Source organism: Petaurus breviceps, unplaced genomic scaffold (assembly GCF_028583685.1).
Source record: "Petaurus breviceps papuanus isolate PSGF00001 unplaced genomic scaffold, PetGlider_PUasm1.0 208, whole genome shotgun sequence".
Lineage (NCBI taxonomy): Eukaryota > Metazoa > Chordata > Mammalia > Diprotodontia > Petauridae > Petaurus > Petaurus breviceps.
Genome location: NW_027185852.1, coordinates 465,075 through 471,074, shown reverse-complemented (window position 1 = coordinate 471,074; position 6,000 = coordinate 465,075). Strand labels below are relative to the sequence as shown.

Sequence of the window (6,000 nt, the reverse complement as noted above, 5' to 3'; positions counted from 1 at the left end):
CTGTGTACAAACACCTGTGTACAAACAGCTGTGTACAAACAGCTGTGTACAAACAACTGTGTACAAACATCTGTGTACAAACATCTGTGTACAAACAGCTCTGTACAAACATCTGTGTACAAACAGCTATGTACAAACAGCTGTGTACAAACAGCTGTGTACAAACAGCTGGGTACAAACATCTGGGTACAAACATCTGTGTACAAACAGCTGTATACAAACATCTGTGTACAAACAGCTGTGTACAAACAGCTGTGTACAAACAACTGTGTACAAACAGCTGTGTACAAACAGCTGTGTACAAACAGCTGTGTGCAAACAACTGTGTACAAACAACTGTACAAACATAATACTTGAACCACAGACTTGAAAGGGACAGTCATCAGATGGAGCAGGACCTAGACATTACAGGCAATGTATCTCCATTGAGGGGAGCTATTGGGTTGCCACACCATGCAGAAGTACTGAGGAATGTTTGCTAGAAGCCATGGGAAGAAACATAGTAACAAGGATGATCTCCAAGGCCCTGAGGCCATTTCTGCACATTGACCAACTTCAAAGGGCTTCCTGGGAAGTGGGGCTTGGGTCCAATTGCTTGCCTTTTGAATTCCATGAACTCTGGTAGCTTTCAGAACCTGGACAGCATCTGACAAACCTGAAAATTCAGTGGGGGGTCAGTGCTGCGTCCTGTCTGATCATAGGCCAGATTTCTGGTGCTGGGAAGCCTCCCAGCACATTTCCCAAAATGCACCAAGTCTATGCTGTTCAGACCTCACTTCATACAAATTAAGCAAAAGTGGTGAATTAATTTTGCTTTCTTGTGGTCAGTGTTAACTTAGAGTGAGTACGTGCTTGCATAAACATTATAGTTCATCGAACATCTCTTCATTTCTGTCACTTAGGAGAACATGTATAATGCAACACCTGAGAAATGCCTCTATTCAACTGTCATAGACAATCATTCAGATAATTCTAGAAAGGAAACCTCACCAATTTTTCCCAAATTACATTTCAGGTGTTAGTGCTTAGTTATTCATATGAATTTCTCAGCTCTGATTTTCACTTTGCATGGGCAGACACAGTCACCAGGAAGATTGGACTCACAGCCTGCCGTCCTCAGGCTGAAACTGGACACCCCATCCACCCACCCACCTATTATACTTCCTGGTTCACTTTGATGTTCTATGAGGAACGCTGGAATAGTCATAGCTTTCTCCTTGGGATTTACCTTAAACTATAAGTAAGAAAATAAGGAAATCTTTTTTGAGGTTAAACCTCAAAGGCCAATCTGCTGGATAACAAAACCAAAACATGCTTTGGCAATCCCATTTCAGTCTTCTCCATGTATGTCTTTTGGCTTACTCAAGGGCAGAATGCTGTCTTTAGAAATACACTTCAGTGCCCTTCAGGAGAGTCTCAGAGTGTAGAGCGAGGTTCTATCTGTGTACTCAGCTGTTTCTTGTTGCTTTTGCCCTCAGAAATAGGCATATGCTTGGACACTCTCAAAGCTGTGAAGCATGACCTCTAGCCAGAGTTTATTTCTCATTTCATTGATGTGTTACTTAGAGAGCACTGGAGTGCACTGAAGAATCAGGCATTGAAAATGCATTGGAGCGGGGTGGAGCCAAGATGATAGAGAGAAGTTGTGTGAGTTCTCCCCAGTTTCCCTCAGAAACAATGTTAAATCAAGCCTCTAAAAGAATTCTGGAGTGACAGAATCCACAAAAAGTCATAGGGGAAACAATTTTCAATCCCAAGATAACTTAGAAGGATTTTAGGAAAAGTCTGTCTCACTTGGGCAAAAGGGGAGGGCAACCCAATGCAGGTGATGTCCAGGCAAGCCAGTGGGAGACTCTTAGCCATAGCACAGATCAGCAGCCAAGGTCCCGTGGTTCTGGCTCAGTAGGCCAGTAGCACAGAAGTGGGCAAACTTCGAGCATTGGAACCCAGTGCACAATAGGCAAGACCAGGCCAGGCCACCCTAATGTAGTAGGCAATCCACCAGCCCCAGAGGTCCCAGCTCAGAAAATCAATGACCAGATCCCTAGCCCCCAGGGCAAGAAGCTTGGGACAGTTACCCCTGTACTCCAGGAGCAAAGATCAACTTTTAGAAAAGGCAGAAAAAAGATCCCTGTTCATAGAAAGCTTCTAAGGTGACAGGGGAAATCAGAACACTAACTCACAAGAGTACCACAATGTTAAAATGACTATGTGTGAAGCCTTAAAAGGGAATATGGATTGGTCTCAAGGCTACAAAATCCTTTTGGAAGAGCTCAAAAAGGATTTGACAAATCAAGCAAGAGAGGTAGAAGAAAAAATGAGAAAAGAAATGAGAATTATGAAGGAGAATTATATACAAAAAAGAGTTAATATCTTGGAAAAGAAAGCATAAAAGTTGACTGAAGAAAACAACTCCTTTAAAAGGAGAATTGATTAAATGGAAAAAGAAGTACAAAAGCTAACTGAAGAAAATAATACCTTAAAAATTAGAATTGGGCAAGTGGAAGCTAATGAGTCTATGAGACATCAAGAATCAATCAGTCAAACAAAATCAAAAGAATTAAAACATAGAAGAGAATGTAAAATACCTAATTGGAAAAACAGCTAATCTGGAAAGTAGATCTAGGAGACATAATTTAATAATTATTGGAATATATGAAAGCCACAGTTAAAAAAAAAGAGCCCAGACAGCATTTTTCAAGAAATTATCAAGGAAAAGTTCCCCAATATCCTAATGCTAAGTGGTAAAAGTCATTGAAAGTATCCACCGATCACCACCTGAAAGAGATCCCCAAATGAAAACTCCTAGGAGTACTGTGGCCAAATTCCAGAACTATTAGGTCAAGGAGAAAATATTGCAAGTAGCCAGAAAGAAACAATCCAAATGCCAAGGAGCCATAGTCACTATAGCACTTTATTTAGCAGCTTCTACATTAAAGTATTTAGAAGGATTGGAATATGATGAAGGCAAAAGAGCTTGAATTACAACCAAGAATCAACTACCCAACAAAACTGAGTATAATCTTTCAGAGGAAAAGATGGACATTCAGTGAAATAGGGGACTTTGAAACTTTCCTGATGAAAAGACCAGAACTGAAAAGAAAATTTGATCTTCAACTACAAGACTCAAGAGAAGCATAAAAAGGTAAACAGAAAAGAAAAATAAAACACATGGTGTTCGGTAAGGTTAGACTGCTTATATCCATTCATGGGGAGATGAAACTTGTGACTGTATCTCTATTATGGCAGTTAGAAGTATACTTAGACAGAGGGTCTGAGTACGAGTTGACTTTGATGTGATGATCCAAAAAGATTAAGGGGTAAAAAAAGAATTGTACTTGAAGATGAAATGGGAAAGGCAGAATTGGGTAAATCATATCACATGAAGAGGTGTGAAAGACCTATTACAGTAAAGGAAAAGAAGGGAGGGGTGAACATTTTTTTGAACCTTACTCTCATTGGATTTGGCTCAAAGATAGAGTAGCATATACACTCATTTGGGTAGAGAAATCTGTCTCACCACATAAGGAAAGGGGAAAGGGGGAAAGAAAAGAAAGTGGGTGTCTGATAGAAGGGAGGGCAGATTGGGGGAGGCAGTGATCAGAAGCAAAATACTGGTGAGAAGGGACAGTGAGAAAGGAGAGAGAAAATTGTAAAAAGGGGAGGGGAATAGAATAGAGGAAAAAACAAGTGAGTAATCATAACTGTGAATGTGAATGGCATGAACTCTCCCACAAAATGAAAGCAAAAAACAGAGTGGATTAAAAATCAGAATTCTACAATATGTTATTTACAAGAAATGCATGTGAAGTAGAAGACACAGAGTAAAGGTAAAAGGCTGGAGCAGAATATATTATGCTTCAGTTGAAGTTAAAAACAAAACAGGGGTAGCAATACCGATCTCAGACAAAGCAAAAGCAAAAATAGATCTAACTAAAAAGACAAGGAAGGAAACTACATCTTGATAAAAGATACCATACACAATGAAGTAATATTAATTCTAAACATATATGCACCAAGTGGCATAGCATAAAAATTCTTAATGGAGAAGTTAAGTGAGTTACAAGAAGGAATAGATAGCAACACTATACTAATGTGGGACCTCAACTTTCCCCTCTCAGAAATAAGTAAATCTAACTACAAAATAAACAAGAAAGAAGTTAAGGAGGTGAATAGAAGTTGAGAAAAGTTAGATATAATAGACTTAATCAAAAAACTGAATCGAGATAGGAAGGAATATAGGTTTTTGTTTTGTTTTGTTTTCTCAGTGGTGCCTGATACCTACACAAAATTGACCATGTATTAGAGCATAAAAACCTCACACTCAAATGCAGAGAGGGAAATATTCAATGCTTACTTTTCAGATCATGATGCAATAAAAATTACATTTTCCAAGTCATGGAAAGATAGATTAAAAATTAATTGCAAACTGAATAATCTAATCCTAAAGAATGAGTGGGTCAAACAACAAATCACAGAATCAATCAATAATTTCATAAAAGAGAATGATAGTAATGAAACAATATACCAAAATTTATCTGATGCAGCCAAAGCAGTACTTAATAGAAATTTTATATCTCTAAACACTTACATGAATAAAATAAAGAGCAGATCAATGAATTGGGCACGGAATTTCAAAAGCTAGAAAAATGAACAAATCAAAAATCCCCAAATGAGTATCAAATTAGAAATTCAGAAAATCAAAAGAGAAATTAATAAAACTGAAAGTAAAAAAAATATATGAAACTAATAAATAAAATTAAGTGCTAATTTTATAAAAATAAATAAAATAGATAAACTTTTCTTAACTTGATTTAAAAAAGAAGAAAACCAAAATACCAGTTTTAAAAATGAAAAGGGTGAATTCACCACTAATGAAAATGAAACTGAAACAATAATTAGGAGTCAATAAATCTAACAATCTAAATGCAATGGATGAATATTTACAAAAAATATAAATTGCCCAAATTATCAGAAAATAAAACACTTAAATCCATTTTAGAAAAAAAAGATTGAATAAGCCACCAATGAATGAACTCCCTAAGAAAAAAAATCTCCAGGGCCAGATGGATTTTCAAGTGAATTCTTCCATACATTAAAAAAAACAGTTAATTCCAATACTACATAACTATTTGGGAACATAAGTGGAGAAGGAGTTCTACCAAATCCATTTTATGACATGAATATGGTGCTTACACCTAAACCAAGAAGAACCAAAACACAGAAAAAAAAATTTATAGACCAATTTCCCTAATGAATATTGATGCAAAAATTTTAAATAAAATATTAACAAAGAGATTACAGTAATTTATCATCAGAATAATATACTTTGACCAGGTGAGATTTATACCAGGAATACAGAGTTGGTTCAATATTAGGAAAAACTATTAGCTTAATTGATCATATCAATAACAAAACCAACAGATATCTTATGATTATCTCAATAGGTGCAAAAAAAAAAGCTTTTGACAAAATACAGTACTCATTCCTATCAAAAACACTGGAGAGTATAGGAATAAATGGGGTTTTCCTTAAAATCATAAGTAATATCTATCTAAAACCATCAGCAAGCATTTTATGTAATGGAGATAAACTAGAAAGCTTCCCAGTAAGATCAGGGGTGATACCATGATGTCCATTATCACCACTATTGTTCAATATTGCACTATATATGTTAGCTTTAACATTAAAAGAAGAAAAAGCAATTGAAGGAATTAGACAAAGGCAATGAGGAAACAAAACTATTGCTCCTTGAACATGACTTGATAGTACACTTAGAGAATCCTAGAGAATCAACTAAAAAAACTACTTGAAATAATGAACAACTTTAGCATAGTTGCAGGATATAAAATATACTCACATAAATCATAAGTATTTTTATATATCACCAATAAGTTCAGCAAGGAGAGACAAAAAAAGAAATTCCATTTAAAATAACTATAGACAATACAAAATATTTGGGGAGTCTACTTGCCTAGACAAACCCAAGAACTATATGAA

At 36.0% G+C, this 6,000-nt stretch overlaps 1 protein-coding gene across 1 annotated transcript in view; it reads left to right on the top strand.

The window, feature by feature from the left end:
* The window catches only part of LOC138165142 (serine/threonine-protein kinase TNNI3K), a 369,986-nt gene that overhangs the window by 100,760 nt on the left and 263,226 nt on the right, over window positions 1-6,000 (top strand). The gene's annotated exons all lie outside the window — the stretch shown is intronic.